We start from the raw sequence: 16,606 nt of genomic DNA, 5'->3' as shown, positions 1-16,606 counted from the left end.
TATTGATGTAGAGGCATCCAATCCACATTATTAGTAACATTCGGCCAGTGATCCTAACAGTGATTCCTTTATTCCCAACATAAAGGGGCACTTTGGGTTAAGTGACTAATCGTGGAGATCATCCAGAGGTAATTGTCCCAAATTTGACAAAAACTCACCTACCAGGTAATGGTTATTAGTAGCCAAAATCTTAGGGGCCATCTAGGGAAACTCCTTTAAGAGAGGGAATGCATACTCAGAGGCCCTTTGGATAGTCCGGTTATAATGAAGGGTTTTCCAGGATCTGGGTTCTGAAGCGTTATGTTAATGCCAGGCCATTTTTAAAAAATAATACCTTAAGGTACCAAGGTCCTGATTTTCCCATGAACAATTTTTCATATAGGTTTGTAAATGTATCTAATCAACTCCCTGCAGGGGTGATACTCACTAAAGTAGCCCAGAAGTGCTAGAGATAGGTAGCAATCCACATGCCCAGCAAGCATCTTAGTATAGACTATCTGCATAATGTTGTGCCCACTGTAGAAATAGACTAGTTTTAGCAGATGTCAAAAAAGTTTACTCATGGCCGGGCGCGGTGGCTCAAGCCTGTAATCCCAGCACTTTGGGAGGCCGAGACGGGTGGATCACGAGGTCAGGAGATCGAGACCATCCTGGCTAACACCGTGAAACCCCTTCTCTACTAAAAAATACAGAAAACTAGCCAGGCGAGGTGGCAGGCGCCTGTAGTCCCAGCTACTCGGGAGGCTGAGGCAGGAGAATGGTGTAAACCCGGGAGGCGGAGCTTGCAGTGAGCTGAGATCCGGCCACTGCACTCCAGCCTGGGTGATAGAGCGAGACTCCGTCTCAAAAAAAAAAAAAAAGTTTACTCATTATGATAAGGACTAACAGAAACTTCATCTTATAGTACAAAAAGATTTTTCTTAAGCAGTAGCTTCAGTTCTCCAGTTGGCTCACAAGCCCAACCAGGTTGATTGTCTGCTGTGTCAGGTTGGGGAGCGGTGATTTTCACCCAAGTGTGATGTATGCATGGATTTGACTCCAGCCAGCTTAACAGATGAATCAGTCGTTAAATAAATCGTCGTCTCTACTAAAAATACAAAAATTACACAGGCATGGTGGTACACACCTGTAATCCCAGCTACTCGGGAGGCTGAGGCAGGAGAATCACTTGAACCCGGGAGGTGGAGGTCACAGTGAGTGAAGATCGCATCACTGCAGTCTAGCCTGGGTGACAGAGCAAGATTCTGTCTCCAAAACAAACAAACAAACAAACAAAAATTCTTAGCTTTAGTTTGGTAGGGTTTTCCCCTGGGACTATGGCCCACGACTCTGGAGGGGGCGGCGCTTTCTTGACTTGGGTGTGATAGGTCCATCCTTTTTCTGCTGTCTGGACTGCGGTTTCAGTTGTTGGGAGCACTAGGTAGGGTCCTTCCCAGGCCAGTCCAAGCTTTTCCTCCGTCCAGTTTTTATGAGGACATGATCCCCAGGCTAATGTTGATGTACTGGGAACTCCAGGGGTGGTGCCTGTGCTAAAAGACCTTTAGTTCTAAGGGAAGAGAAAGTGGAAGATAAACCAAGTACATAATGTCTGAAAAACCGATCTTTTGTTTCAAACGTGGAAATGTCAACAGGAGTGTAAATAGGGCAACCCATATAGCGTCTCATATGGGGATAGGCCAACATCTTTTTGAGGGGTGGTTCAGATTCCTAACAAGGCAATGGGAAGGCATTTAGTCCATGGCAACTGAGTCTCTTAAGACTAATTTGATTAAGTGACTCTTCAGAGTTTGATTTATTCTTTCTACTCTTCCTGATGAAGGTGGGTGCCAAGGAGTATGATATTCCCACATTATGTCTAGTGCTTGGGCTAATTTCTTAACGATATGTGCAGTGAAATGGGTTCCATTATTTGAATTAATAGTTTCAATTTATTTACCCAGATCCATTGGAGGAACCACTATCTATGGCAGCTATAGTCTTATGAAATGTATTTCTGAAGTAATAAGACTTGAAAACCAAAATTACTCCTTGATCCACGGGCTGCCGAACTGCAGAATAGACGTTGTGTGAGCAGGCATGGAAACTATGGAAACTAATATCTTTGAATATCTCCATCAGAGGTCTTAGGTAGCCAGGTGCATTGCCAATCAGCAGTAGTATTTTGAAAGGAATCGTTTTTTTCTGAGGAGGTCTCAATAATGAATTTAAAATATTCAGTAAACCATGATGTAAACAGATGTGCTATCATTGGGGCTTTGTTGTTCCATTTATAGACAGGTAAAGTAGATTCAGCATAATTCCTAAGGGCCCTAGGATTTTCAAATGATACATGAGCACTGGCTTCAACCTGAAGTCTTCAGTGGCAGTTGTCCCCTAACAAGAGAGTTGGCCTGTCCTCTGAAGCTCTGAAGCCAGGCACTGACTCCTCCTCTTTATCTATGGGAGTCCCAGATGGCACCTTCTTCCAGTATAAAGCTGTCTCATCTACACTGAAAATCTGTTGTTTAGTGTGGCCACCTTCATCAATGACCTTATCTAGAGCTTCTGGAGAACTTGCTGCAGCTTCTCCTCAGCACTTGCTGCTTCATCCTTCACTTTTATGTTATGGAGACAACTTCTTTCCTTAAACCTCATGAAGCAACTTGTGTTGGCTTACAACTTTTCTTCTGTAGCTTCCTCACCTCTCTCAGCTTTCACAGAATTAAAAGGCCTTATCTGGATTTGGCTTTGGCATAAGGGAATGTTGCAGATGGTTTGGTCTATCCAAACCACTGAAATTTTCCCCGTATCAACAACAATAAGGCTGTTCTGCTTTCTCATCACTCGTGTGTTCACTAGAGCGGAACTTTCAATCTCCTTCAAGAACTTTTCCTTTGCATTGGCAACTTGACTAACTGGCTCAAGAGCCTATGGCCTATCCTGGCTTTTGACATGCCCTCCTCACTAAGCTTTATCATTTCTAGATTTTTAAAGTCAGAGACATGTGACTCTTCTTTTCACTTGAACGTGTAGAGGTCATTGTAGGGTAACTAAATGGCTCAGGGAATAGGGAGGCCTAAAGCTAGGAAGACGGGGAAGGCTCCAGTCAGTGGAGCAGTCAGAACACACACATTTATCAATCAAGTTTGCTGTCTTCAGTTTGTGGCACCCCAAAATAATTATAATAGTAACATCAAAGATCACTGATCACAAATCACTGTCAGATATAGTCATGGAAAAAGTTTGAAATATTCTAACAATTACCAACATATGACACATAGAAGCACCAAATGCTCTTGAAAAAATGGCGCTGACAGATTTGCTTGATGCAGGGTTGGCATAAGCCTTCGACTTGTAAAAAAAAAAACAGTATCTACCAAGTGCAGTAAAGGAAAAAGCAACAAAACGAGGTGCACCTGCACAACCAATGCCCAACTGTGCTTACCGCACGAAGGAAAATGTTTCAAAGGTATCATGACTTTTTAGTCTGGAAATCTGAATGACATTTTACTTTTTCACAGTGAGCATGTATTCATGGGGAGCTTAGACAACTAAAAAAGTAAAGTTGTGCCCGGGTGCGGTGGCTCACGCCTGTAATCCCAGCTCGTTGGGAGGCCGAGGCAGGCAGATCACGAGGTCAGGAGATCCAGACCATCCTGGCTAACACGGTGAAACCCCGTCTCTACTAAAAATACAAAAAATTAGCTGGGCTTGGTGGCGGGCGCCTGTAGCCCCAGTTACTCTGGAGGCTGAGGCAGGAGAATGGCGTGAACCCGGGAGGCAGAGCTTGCAATGAGCCGAGATCATGCCACTGCACTCCAGCCTGGGTAACAGAGCAGGACTCCATCTCAAAAAAAAAAAAAAAAAAGTTAAGTTGTATTTGAATGCATGTGGGCTACAACTAAAAAGGAACGTGAAATAACACAGTTATATAACAGTGGAAAGATGTATGGATCTAACTCTGTGTCGTATTTAGATTTTCTAGTAAATGGGTGTAGGAACAGAAGGAGAGACAGAGTTAGATAAAAGGTGTAGGCTTTGCTGCTTCGAAGCCTTGGTGCTGATTAGAGGTGTGATTGCATTCATGGTAGTAGGGATGAATGTCACAAACTGCTGTGTGTTCTGCTAGTGAGTTTCACTGCAATACTGTGCTAACCAGTGAGAGTAAGCCTGCAGCACAGCCAGGGACTGAGCACGCACATCAATGAGGTTGGGTTTCAATACTGATGGCACAACAGTTTCAATGTTGTACAATTTTTTTTTTTTTTTTGAGATGGAGTCTCGCTCTCTTGCCCAGGCTAGAGTGCAGTGGTGCATTCTCGGCTCACTGCAACCTCTGCCTCCCGGGTTGAAATGATTCTCCTGCCTCAGCCTCCCCAGTAGCTGGTACTACAGGCATGTGCCACCTTGCCCAGCTAATCTCTTGTATTTTTAGTAGAGACGGGATTTCACCATGTTAGCCAGGATGGTCTCGGTCTCCTGACCTTGTGATCCACCTGCCTCGGTCTCCCAAAGTGCTGGGATTACAGGCATGAGCCACTGCGCCCGGCTCAATGTACAATTTTATCTGAGATCCATACAGAGTAACTTTGACCAATCTCTTCACAACTGTGAGGGCATCATTGAACCGTGCAGCCAACACGTCCTTGATAAAGTACTCTGCCAGGTAGCCCATGGCCTGCAGCAGGGAGCTCAAGTCTCTCAGGGAGCAGTGCAGCCATTGGCAGTCTTTCTCCGCGGTATTGTTCCACCCCTGTCCTGACCCTGAAGTAACTATAAATTGCTGTAATCTCAAATAAACTTCTAAATTATCCTGAAGAACTGGGAATGGTGTGGAGAAGGCGTGCATGGGCAGGAGCTCCATCACTTTGTGCACCACCTCCAAGCTCTGCTGTAAGCAGCGCCGTCACTCTGTCTGCTGATAGTCATCCAGAGTCTTGTCATCCAAATCCTCCAGCTGGGCCTGGTTGTATCTGAACTGGATTTGATTCAACACCTCTGTAAGGAGGATCACCAGGGCAGGGCGTCTTCATACCTGCTGAGAACTGCTTTCTTGTCTCCAAGACGACTTTCAATTTTATTTGTCAGATAGTCCAAAAAGAGCATCCAGACATCCGAACAAGAGAATTAACCTTCATGAGTAGGCTGATGAAACGTGTACTTGAACAAAAGTGTCAAAAACCCCACCACAGGGAACTGGGAGTAAGACTTGATTCTTCTTAGGTGAACACTCACAAAGAGCTGAAGAAAGTCGTTAAACTTCTCGCTATAGCTCTCATCGAGCTCTTCCAGCCTGCTCTTCACTGTGTGGGCATTGTTATCCTTGGTGATTTTCTGCAGGAGGCAGAAAGTCTGCTGGAACATACACAGTAAATACTCCTCGAATTCCATAGGTACACAGTTCTTGGACATGAGTTCCTTGAAGCAGGACATGACCAGGACCTCCAGCCAGCTCTGCTCCTGAACCCAGACACAGTTCTGGCTGCTGCCATTAACTGACACCATCTTTCTGGCCTGGATGTCACAGCCAAATCATGCCAAGTGGAAGATGGTGGTAAGGAGGGATGGGGTGATGCTGGCAGACAGAGGAATTCAACTGAAGAGATGGGCCAGGCACTCCAAGGCCAGGGAACAGATATACTCACTCACCACATCAAGGATGGGAATTGGCTGATTCAACAGCTTGGCTGAACCAGGAGTCTGCAACAGGTTACTCAGTAAGTCACCACTTTCTCCTGATGTTGGGGATGGTGGTGGAGTGGCAGCAGTAACACTGTGTTTGTCCCAGACAGTCTCCAAGATACCTGTCAGTAGCCCAAGCAGTGTCTGCACCCGGTCCGGTAGCCACTTCCGCAACTCCTCCTTCCCAGCCACACTGAGGTCCTCACGGGGACAAGCCAGCTCTTCTGGAGTTGTCTTCAACATGATGGGCCCAAGGGTGTTGTCACAGGGGAATGGTTCAACTGCAAAATGTTAGTAAAAAAGTCATGGTAGAGCATGGGCCAATCCTGACATTCAATATCAACAATAACTTTGCAGAGCTTGTTCCTGATAAAGGAAGGTAAGATTTTATGGTGAGCCACAAGGAGTTTGGGCAGGCAGCTATGGATTTCCATCTCATCCTGAGATGGGACCCCAAGCCACATTTTATTGATCAGATTCTCAAAAACTGTTAAACTGTACATCATTACATAGTCATTCCTAGTGCTGGAGAGAAAGTACAGGCAGAATCTCCAGGCTCCTGTTTGCTAGGCAAAGTTATTAAGAAGTTCCTCTATCTCATGTTTTCTTTCATTGGTTGTACAATTGTGAAAAACTCCTGTCAGCAGACTTTCCAATGCCCTGAGAGAGGCTTCTTCAGATGCCATGCTGGCCGGGGAGGGGGCGGCTCAGATGAGCTGGTTCTTGGGCTTTGGACACCTCCCACTCACACAGTTCAGGTCATGATCCCGGCAGACTAGGGAAGTCCCCCACCCATGCAAAGAAAACTCCTTCCCCACTGGGCCCCGAGGGGATCCTCTAAAAAGGGCAGGGCCGCCCGGGTCGCCTCTTGGGGGCCCCCCGAGACAATTCATCCAGACCCACCCACCCCTTCCCAAGGAAACTGAAAAAGTAGGAAATGGGGCTCGCATGCCGGCGAGGAGGGCAGCGGCTCGGGATCCCCGACCGGGCCCGACGCCCGCGGGGGAAGCTGCGGCTCAGGCAGGGGCTCCCCGGGCCTCCGCGGGCAGAGGTGGCAGCGGACTCGGCCCCGAGGCTGAAGGGGCGGAGGCTGATGGGGCCTTGGCTGCGCTGCCGGGGCAGCCGGCTCAGAGGAGAAGCCCGGGGGCCCGCGCTGTCCTAGCCTCCTCAGCCCACACGGTGGCTGCAGCCGCCTGCAGAGCACCCCTGTGCGCGCCTGCCCTGGAGCCGCTCGCTCATACTGCACGGCCGCCCCCGACCACGGCATCTTTTAAATCTGCTACTGTAAACCACTGGTGGCTGTATGGGATCCTACTGATAATAGTAATAAGATTGGGAACAACAGGGTGTGTAGTTTGGACTATCTGGTTAATAGCTCTAAGGTCTTGCACTAACCGGTATGACCCATCTGCCTTCTTTACAGGCAGTATTGGAGTGTAATAGGGAGACATAAGGTTCAAGAAGCTCATCATGGAGAAGACCTTCAATTAGAGGTTTTAAATTTGCCCTGGCTTTTAAAGGAATGGGGTATTGCTTTCTCTTTACTACTTCCCCAGGGGTTTTTAATTTAACATGAATCGGAAGAATCTGTAACTTTCAATTCCTGTCTTTTGACCCTACCTCGGGATGAATGTGTTCTTTGTCTGTGGTGGTGAGCAAGTTTAGGGAGGGGAGGAATTTTCCATGATTGATTTGGAGGCCTACGCCTAATTTTAGCATTAAATCTCTTCCTAATAGATTTGTCCCTGTTTCCAGAATTAACAGAAATTTGATATTAGCTTATTGTTTTTTATATTTCACTTCTGTCTCCTCTAAGATTTTTTTTTTCTCTCTACCTTTGCGTCTCCTGGCTTTACTCTTTTGTATCCTTTATATTGCCTGGAGAGTGGGGGTCTAGGTTCTTTATAGGTTCTGGCCCCTTGAGTACTTTGTTGTATGATGGACAGCAGAGTTTTCACCTTCTGCTTTTGTTTTTCTTCATCTCTTCCTACATATACTTTTTGGGCTTCTCTCAGAAGCTCTTCTAAGGTCTATCTTTCCAGTTGTCTATGTTTTGGAATTTCTTGTTAATATCTGGCCAACTCTTAGTGACAAAATGAAGTTCTAAACATTCCCTGCCCAAGAGGGTCTTCTGATTCTAGGCCAGCATATTTTCTCATTTGGTCTTTAAGCCTTTCTAAAAATTCTATTGGTCCCTCATCTTTTCCCTGTTTTCTATTAAAGGCCTTGATAAGATTTTGGGTGCAGGGCACCGATTCTCGAATTCCTCTTATTACCATCTCCCTAAGGTCTTTCATATTTCCCTGATGGGCCGTATTGTTGTTATCCCATTAAGGATCCTGGGCTAGGAATTTCGTTCAGCCGCTGGGACATTCTGACCAGGAGGGTGTTCATGTTCCCAAATGGTCATAGTGGCCCTGCGTATCATGCTCCTTTTTTCTCCTGAGAATAAGATGCCTAAGATAGACATTACCTCAGCCCAAGTATATAACTGGGGTCCTAAAACTGATCAATTTGATCTGCCACTCCATAAAGGTCATCTAAGAGTGGTTTAAGCTCCTTTTTTAGGTTAAGGGAAGAGTCTGGGGTAGCAGCTGGTTGGGGGAGAGGAAGGTACTTTAGTCCAAATAAAACAGCAGTATTTTATCATTTGCTGCTTTTTCTTGTGTTGGGTCCTTCCATTACCCTTCCAATATTCTAACATTAGGCCTAGGGGACTATCACAGGGCATATTATCATGATGGTGATCTTTCCTATCTTTTGTCTTACTTGCTATATTTACCATCCTGGAGAAAGTGTTTTTCGCTGAGTCTGCAGGGCTCAATCTCTCTTGCTAGAGATTTCTTGCACCCCAGCGAGTCTGCGGGGCTCAATCTCTCCTACTAGAGCAGGTCGGTATAAACCCCATGATGGGCAAGCCGCCTTTAAGCTGTATGAGGTGAACGCAGAACCAGATCTGGACTCTGCACTCGCTGTACACTCAGTTGTGTATCTCAGTCACACACTTTCAACCTCCAGGATGTCCTGACCACCAAGGAAATACTTCACTGCCCCTGCAGCATCTCTTTCCTTGGTGTGTCCCAACAAAGAAATACTTCACCACCCCCACGGCTTTTCTTATCTTGGTCACCACCACCAAGGAAATACTTCACCGCCCCCACAGCTTTTCTTATCTTGGTCTGTGCACAGAGTTACCTGGTTGCCGTGGTATTTATTTGTAGGCCTTTTCTTCCTGCTTTGCTGAGAGTCCGGATTTATTCGTCACACAGGGTAGATCTCGATTCCTTACCCCGAGGCCGCAGCAATGAGGGAGCGGGACGCGTCTCCTCACGAGAGGTGATCAGAGACTTTTCCCCAGAGAAGCAGAGAAGAATGGGATCCTGGGCAGGCCCCCAAATTTGTTGAAAGTAAATGCTCAGTGCCGCAGGGTGAAAATAGCACTCAGGCAAAAGTTTTCACAGCAAGCCAATTTACTTCTTTAGAAGGGTGCATCTCACGGATGGAGCAAAGGTGAGAGCACACCGGACAAAGGAAGGGAAGAGGGTCTTACTCCTAATACAGCTAGTCCCTACTGCTGTGTCTTTCCCCCGTTGACTAGGGTTGGACCACACAGTCCAAGCTAATTCCAACTGGCTATTTTAAAGAGAGGGTACCAGCCGGAGTGGTGGGGTGAGTAGTTCTGGAGGGAAGGACAGTTACAGAACAGGTGACTAAGGATACCTAAGGACAGAACAGGTGATAGAGGCTAGGAGGGGGTTGTTTACTGAAACTAGGGCAAGGAGGTGTAAAGAACAAGGAAGTTAAACTTGTTCTTTAAAATGGAGAACAAAGAACAGGGAAGCTGAACATACTAACATATTGGTTCTTTGAAGAGGAACTCAGAGCTCATTGTACTTAACAAATTTTCTCCCTCTTGAATTTTAAAGGAAGTTGTTAACAGGCTAAACTTTGAAGAGGAATTTACTGTCTCCTACAAAACTCAGGTTCAGCTGCTCACCTTTTGAAAGCAAAACTCAAGAGACAAGGGTTGGTGGAAGGAAAAGCAGGTTTATTCAAGAGATGGCAACCTGAGGAGATGGTGGACTAGTGCCTCAAAGACTATGTCAAATTTTTAGGGTAACCAAAGGGATTTTAAAGGAAAAGGAGGCATGGAAACTATGAGCAGGAGTGGTGCAGGACACAGGACTGCGTGTCTCATTCTGATGACTATCTTCAGTAATGAACCACCTGGAGGTCTGGCTGGCATCACCATGACTGCAACCAGGTTATGGATTAACTACTCAGTGGTTTTTCTGAGAAGGGAGGATTCTACAATCTCAGTTTAATACTTGGTTTATTTCAAGATTGCCCCCTGGATCTCTTAAGCAAGTATATGGCTACACATTGAAGAAAGCAAAGGGTGAGGCTACTCATCTTTGAAGCAGCCTATTTCAGCTTAAGTAGGAGTGTCTTGTTTTTCATAATGAGCCCCTTTGGATCACACCTGAGATTACGCTAATGAGGTAACTTAAGGTGGGGCCCCTACATGACCTCAAAATGGGGCTGGCACCAGAAAGACCGGGGATTAGAAGGTTGAAACTTTCAGCCAACCCACTGACATTCAGAAAGGGGGCAGGGACTGGAGATCAAGCTCCATAAAAACTCTCAGACATACAATCTGAGGAGTTTCCAGATTGCTGAATACATGGAGGTGTTGGGATGGTGGCATGCCCAGAGGCCATAGAAGCTCCACACCTTTCCCCTCCCATACCTAGCCCTATGCACCTCTTCCATCTGGCTGTTCGTGAGTTGTGCTTATGATAATAAACTGATAAATATAAATAAAGTGATTTGCTGAGTTCTATGAGCCATTGTAGCAAATTACCAAATCTAAGGAAGGAATGATTGGAACCCCCAATTTATAGCTGGTTAGTCAGAAGTACTGGAGGCCCAGACTTGCCAGTGGCATCTAAAGTAGGAGGCATTTTATGGGACTCAGCTCTTAACCTGTGAAATCAGATACATATGTGTTTAATACACCTGACCCAATCAGGTGAGCTTTGTTGTTCCCTATTGTTCTATCATGATCATTCTTGGTATTCTGTCAATATCTAACTTACAGAGAAGGTCGGTGGTCATGTCCTTTCCTTAAGTTCCTCCAAATTGTTTGACCTCCTGAGAGCAAGCGTGAGAAACAGAGCAAGGGAGAGAGATTGAGAATGAGAGGGAAAGAAAGAGAGAGAGAGAGAGAGAGAAAGACAGAGAGACAATATTAGAGCTGGCTTTGGGGGTTAGAGAATTATGAGGGTATAAGTGCATTTCTGCCTGAATGCAGCTTTACTGGTACTTTAGAAATTCACCCAAAGCCTAACAAAAACAAACTAGTGTGTTGTCTTTTTTTCTTTGAAATATTTATATTCCATTTATGGTTAAAATAGTTAAGACAAAGTTGAATTATAACATCATTAATAGTAAAAGAAAACATTTAACACATCTATCAAGATAAGCACGATGGGGTTACTTAGGATAAGGCTGAGATGCAAAAACAACTCAGTAGTTTAAAAGCAAAATATTTTATTTTCTTCTCACTTGAGAATTCCTCTCTAAGCAATGCAAGTTATTTAGCAATCGGACGTCTTTCATTGTGTTACTCTGCCATCACCTAGGAGAAAGGTGTTCACCTTTTCTGTGTCATGTACCCCTTCAGCATTCTGATGAAGCCAAACAGTTATTGAGAACAATAACAATTGAGAGAAAGAGAACAATAATACTTGTTCTCTGAAAAATATCATTAAATGCAAAAAATAAAATGCATGGGATTTCAAAGGAAATCAAATATCAAACATTTAAAGTGTATGATATAGTATTGTATGTGTTTATTAATGCATTAAGTACAAAGACCTAAATTTAGGTCTAATTACTACTATAATTTTGAGGCAGTGATCAATGTGAAATAATATTTTGAGATATTGGCAACAAATATAAATGGATATAGAAAGTCTATGATTTCTATTTTTTTCTACATTCATTGGTAAAAGAATTGCTACATTTCAATATGGGTGAATGAAAAGATATAATTTTCTGCACTGCATCACTCCATGGATCCTATGAATTCTACCCATAGAGGCTTTCAAATCTCATGGGTTACAGGTTAAAACACCCATAGACATGTTCATCCTCTGCACAAAGAAATCTAGGTCACTATTATGGTTTTGTGAAACAGTAGTACACGTAAATTTAAGAATTGAATAGCTGTTAACAAAATAAAATACCAAGGAATTAATAGAAAGCAGTTCAAATCAAAAACAATGCTTAAAGAACAAATATGATTAACAAGTAATTTGAAATTTATACTCAAAGAGAAATATGTCTTTAATAATGCAAATCAGAAGTCACTACCCAAGGAACTCCTGTTGTAGAAACTGGTAGACAGCTCTAGGAAGTAGACCCATTAAGCCGTTTCCAGAAATACCGGCTAACCTACCTTTCTGGGCTACACTGGTAGTGGCTAATTTCTGCAAATATAATAGAATACTGTTCCCCTCAGCATAGTTTAGCTTACTTCTTAATTGGTTTTATATCCAAAAGGCTTTAGGACTTTGGGTTTAGCTCATAGGAGAGTTCATGGATGTATCCTTGGAGTCCACAATAAACTTTTTTCCACATTGAAAGTAGAATAGTTGGCCGGGTGCAGTGACTCACTCCTGTAATCCCAACACTTTGGGAGTCTGAGGTGGGTGGATTGCTTGAGCTCAGGAGTTTGAGACGAGCCTGGGCAAAACCTCATCTCTACAAAACATTAAAAAATTAGCTGAGTATGATGGCGCACACTTGTGGTCCCAGCTACTTTGGAGGTTGAGGTGGGAGAATTGCTTGAGCCTGGGAGGTAGAGACTGCAGTGAGCCAAGATTATGCCACTGTACTGCAATCCAGCCTGGATTAGAGAGGGAGACCCTGGACCTTGTCTCAAAAAAAAAAAAAAAAAAAAAAAGGAAAGTGGGAAAGTGAAAGTAGAATATCACTTATTTGAGAAACACTAGATTAACTAGTTGACATGGCTGAGGTAGTACAACCATGTAATGTTACCAACATTAGAGATCAGCACAATGCTATATTGCTTAAAAACTACTTTCACATAGATCTCTTTCTTAGCTTGCTTCTTCACACATTGGCTCAGATGGCTTCTCTCTCCTACCTCTCTCTACATTCATTGAGTCATTACTTGAATTTAAGTCTTCAATAAATAGTGCACACTTGTTGGAAAGAGCTCTGGATGTGTGGGCACATGACAAACAACTGATTTTCCCACAGAATCGCCTCTCAAGTCATCCAAATTCAGATGCCCAGGATTGTTCCCTTTTTGCTCTCCCCTGTCCCCCAAAGACCTAGAGAGTAGAAGGATGCACAGAACCTGCTCTAAGACTATCCTCCTTCCATCCAGTCTGTCAACATATGATTCCCTATTATTCAAGGACTGCTTGAGAGCTGCACTTTGAAGATAAGTTCTGGTTGTGAACATTCTGACATTCCAACAACGAGGTGGTCCAGTGAGAAAATCAGCCAAGATGACTTGACTAGGAGCAGCCCTTGGAGGTGCTGATAGAAAACATACGCAAGTATCTTACTTTATTCATAAATTGTGCCTTTGACTAGTTTTAATGAACCACTATTGGTCCCATTTGCCAATTCTGGGGTAGTTGTTATGAAACATATGGTGAAAAATCTGGGCTGTGATGTGGAAGGGTCACCCCTTGGACGCTCTCATGGGCTGGTGGTCTTGTCTGGTTTGAGCTGAGTTCAGGACTGAATCTTGAGTTCCTGAAAAACGACTTAGCCAGCACCTTGTGACCCACACTTCACAGTCAGATGTTGTATATAGGAACATTGTGGAAACTATGGCTAGGCTATGTGGCATTTTAATGGTAAGCACTACAGCGTCAGCAAACAGCTAAGGGTCACAGTTATAAGCTGACCAGAAAAACTTCAGATACTGGCTACCTAATCATTCGTAGCTATCAGGCTATTGGTTTCATTAGATATTCTTTCACCTCTCAATGAGGGCCCTAAGTTCACAGTGTTAAATGTGGTTTTCCTCAGTGAAGTTCCCATATAATGTATCCTAGTCATCCAGAGACTTCCAGAAGTTTGTCAGAAATTAAATGCAGGAGCCAGGTCTCTTGTCTAATGATAGTACCTGATAACCCATTTCCGGGGTCACCTAGGGTCTTTCAGTTCTTTTGTGCCTGAAGTCAGTCTTTGATGTTTGTAGCCTTTGCTCAAAGCCACTGCCTGAGTGAACCCAAGTGTTCCAGATGAGACCATACAGGAACAGGCTCACATAATAAGGCTGTTCCCCATCACCACCTCTGCTACCAATCAGTTCAGGAGCTGAATCTCCCCCTGCTATTCCTTTCTCCACTGCTGCAGATTTCCTGGGCTCTGAGAAAAGGAGGAGGACGCAGACTCTGTTATTCAGATCCACACATTGAACCCCGCTATAACCAGTGACCTGAACTCTGAGTGACCTGAGTCTGAGTAGGGTAAGAACTGCTCTGCTGAGAACGCTCGGGGGATGACCAGGAGCACTGGAAGGAGACTGATTGAACTTTAATTTTTATTTATTAGTGTTAATTTTTTGAGATGGAGTCTTGCTTTGTCACCCAGGCTGGAGTGCAGTGGCACTATCTTGGCTCACTGCAACCTTCGCCTCCCAAGTTCAAGCGACTCTCCTGCCTCAGCCTGCTGAGTAGCTAAGGTTACAGGCACACGCCACTCTGCCTGGCTAATTTTTTTGTATTTTTAGTAGAGATGGGGTTTCGCTATGTTGACCAAGCTGATCTCGAGCTCCTGACCTCAAGTGATCCACCTGCCTCAGCCTCCCAAAGTGCAGGGATTACAGGTGTGAGCCACTGTGCCTGGTCTGATTGAGCTTTTAGATAGCAAAGAATGGAGAAGGAACGAAATCATGGAAAACTAAGGCCTGAATTCCAGTCAGCCTCATTCCCACTGATACAAGTTTTTCCCTGCCCCTCCCTTCCTTCACCCCCAGTCGTCTCAACCACAATGCGTTAAAGCTGCTTACATCCTACTCCCCTATCCTGTGTAGGTCTTTATCACCAGGACAGGGTTCCACAGGTAGGAAGTACCCACTCTTTGTTCTGTGTCTGATGTGGGCATTTGACATGGTTAGAAGTGCTCTCACATACATGCATCTCATTAGACTCTCACAGGTCTGTAGGAAGCTGTTATTAGGCCCTACATCGGTGAGGACATCGATGCTCAGAGCTGTGAATCAGGTTAGAGATTCAGTAGGGCTAGGAACACTCCTCATGGCAAACGAGGACAGAGAGCTGGTTTAAAGAGGTAACTTTTTCAAACGACCATACATCCTATGCTGTGACCACAGTAGCTCTGGTGGAGACTGTTTTAGTCTTTTTGCCTAATTGATTACAGTTATATTTCTAAACTGGTGTCCTTTTATGATGGCATCGTCAATAAGCAGCTCTGACAAATGAAGACCATTTTTAATGGTGATACTTAGGGGAATGCCCCTGAGAAGGAATATGGGTAGTTAGTAGTAATCATATGTTCCACCCAGGCTTTGGGGGAAGTGTTAAAAGGAGGTCAAGATATTGGAGAAGCATCATTTTGCAGAGTCAGTATAATTGTAACCTGGTCTGTGATTTCAGAGAATCAAAGCCTTCCTGCCTAAGAACCACCTGCCTAGTAGTCACTCATCTTCTACACTCCTCTAAAATGTGACAGCCCTGCTCTTTTTGCCTGCTGTCATCCACATAAGATGTAACTTTCTCCTCTTTGCCATCTGCCATGATTGTGAGACCTCCCCAGCCAGATGGAACCGAAGTGGAGTCTCTGGAGCTGCCCAGCAGCAGCCTCATTACTCAGAAGATGCTGACGAAAACCTAGACAGGAAGAAGGGAAGAAAAAACATCCTGTATGTTTATAAAGTGAGCATGTTGGTCCCATTTATAAATATATGTGTGATTTATAAGCTTTTTTAAAACAGAGCTCAAATTGTTGGTATTTTTCTAAAATGTGCACAGCTGTATTTTACATGAAGGCTCTTTCTAATGGGTTGTTATACTGTACTCAACATTTTGGACAGCACATGAAGTCTGCCAATGTACTTCATAAAACATGACTTTGTTTATTTAAAGTTTCTTGCTGTGAAAAAGAACTCCCTACCTGTGAGTTCCTTTATTTATAATTCTTGAAACTGAAATGTATAATGTACAGTTTTCACAACTGTATCTGCTCTAATAAAAAAAAGTTGGTTATAAAAAAAAAGAAAAAGTATCCTGACTGGTACATTAGCAAAGGCACAGCCCTGGAGAGCAAGGAGAGGGGCAGGGCAGGCAATAGTGCCCATGGCATGCATCTGCAGCTTGTGAGCAATGCATGAAAACAAGAATCATACAACAGCATTGCCTTCAGCATCCATGTGTTTATGGCTGTCATGGGGAGCATGATAGAGGAGGATGGATTAACACTAGCTCGCAGGCTGCCTAACCTGGAAGTCAGTCTCTGCCTTTAGACCTGCTCACTTCTTTTGGGAATGGAGATATCCACTGATCCCTTGTCCTACAACCTCAATTAATGTCTTTGTAGCAGCCATCTGTTAAATTCAAGAAGGCCCTAGAACAACTTAATTGGAAAAATTTCCCTCTTATCCCTTGAAAAACCATAGAAAAGTAATGTCACACAAATGTTCAACTTCTGATTTCTACAATTTCAGATACCAGGGTTTATCTGTTGCTATGACAACTAAGAGCTTTATAAATATTTTTCTAGCCTCTGCTTGCTATTTTCTGGAAATTATCTGCATTTCAATATTTGCTTAACAATTTTGAGCTGACACTAGTAACATAATTGTGTCTGGATTGTGTATGTGGTGTGTGTTGGTGGGGGTGGGTGTAACTGATGTCTTTGTTTTTCAATGTGAGCA

General features: G+C 44.1%; 1 long non-coding RNA gene and 1 pseudogene across 5 annotated transcripts; one reads left to right on the top strand and one right to left on the bottom strand.

Moving 5' to 3' along the window:
- Window positions 1-4,408: 4,408 nt before the first annotated feature.
- On the bottom strand, window positions 4,409-9,427 carry LOC104673149 (annotated as a pseudogene).
- Window positions 9,428-9,437: 10 nt separating this feature from the next.
- Window positions 9,438-15,939, top strand: LOC115897623. Of its 5 annotated transcripts, none has more exons than XR_004057379.1 (3): window positions 9,438-10,060; window positions 13,113-14,180; window positions 15,330-15,939. It is a non-coding gene; the product is annotated as an uncharacterized LOC115897623 (long non-coding RNA). The 5 variants fall into 5 exon arrangements; XR_004057380.1 differs by having other exon boundaries at window positions 13,082-14,180; XR_004057377.1 differs by having other exon boundaries at window positions 9,438-10,163.
- The last annotated feature ends 667 nt before the right edge of the window (window positions 15,940-16,606 follow it).

Source organism: Rhinopithecus roxellana, chromosome 5, assembly GCF_007565055.1.
Source record: "Rhinopithecus roxellana isolate Shanxi Qingling chromosome 5, ASM756505v1, whole genome shotgun sequence".
NCBI classification, from domain to species: Eukaryota; Metazoa; Chordata; class Mammalia; order Primates; family Cercopithecidae; genus Rhinopithecus; species Rhinopithecus roxellana.
This window is presented reverse-complemented; position numbering and strand designations above follow the sequence as displayed.